Here is a 994-nt window from a genome sequence, read left to right on the forward strand (position 1 = left end):
AATAAATTATAATATCATTGACTGGAGAAGGTTATATGAGTGATATAATGAACTATTCTGGTGTTCACCACCTGACTCTGACGGAGCTGAACACACCGTGGCCAGTGGCCAGATATCTGGGGCACAGTATGCTGAACACGTAGCGCTGTTCGATATCCAGGGCACAAGCTGTCTGGTCAAAGTCACTGTGGCTTTTGGTGGGTGCTGCTACCAGTCCAGTGCTGCAGGAAGCAAATGTGCAGACTAGTGAGGGGTAGTGGTCAGGTCCTGGTGATCCCACGGGGCTGAGGGTAGTGGCATTTATAGCCACATCTCTAGGGTCACGGGGAAGAACTATACATGGCCAACGTCGTGCAGATAAGAAAGTGTCCACAGAGCAGAAGGCAGCCCCCAGGAACAGACGGCCCCCAGGAACAGACGGTGTCAACCATGGAACTGCGGAAGAGCCCCAGGTCAGTGCTGGTGGTCCCGGTGAAGGAAACAGATTGTGCTTCTTCATGGAGTTCTGGTGGCTCAGTACTGTTACGAAGCCCAAATTGAACCTGCTGCCACACATCACTGACACCGTAAATCAGCTCATTGGATCTGTGAACTGGATGTCGACGAGTGGCACTTGCTCCGGACACCAATCAGAAGACAGCGTTCGTTCCGGGCAGTTCACGGCGATGGCACCCAGCCCTTGTGACGCACCAGCCATGTTTGAGTGTTTGATGGAGTGAGTGCTTCCCAAGGATCAAGCTATCACCCATGTAGAGGACGTACTGGACTATGTGTCCAATTCACAAGCCTGGAACAAATGTCCACAAACCACCAGTTGTATCTGAATACAAGGAATCACTTTAGTGGCGTGGGAGCTTCTAGGATCCATCAGGGCCGGAGTCAGAGTGCAAACATGGGCGAATTCAGAGTGGAAACAGAGGTGTGTGGCCCATGCCTCAAACCTTCCTGGGTTTGACTTCAAACTCCAGGCGTTTTTGTGCACAAGTATGCTAAT

Source organism: Electrophorus electricus, chromosome 23 (genome assembly GCF_041902795.1).
Source record: "Electrophorus electricus isolate QZ-2024a chromosome 23, ASM4190279v1, whole genome shotgun sequence".
In the NCBI taxonomy this organism is placed as follows: Eukaryota; Metazoa; Chordata; class Actinopteri; order Gymnotiformes; family Gymnotidae; genus Electrophorus; species Electrophorus electricus.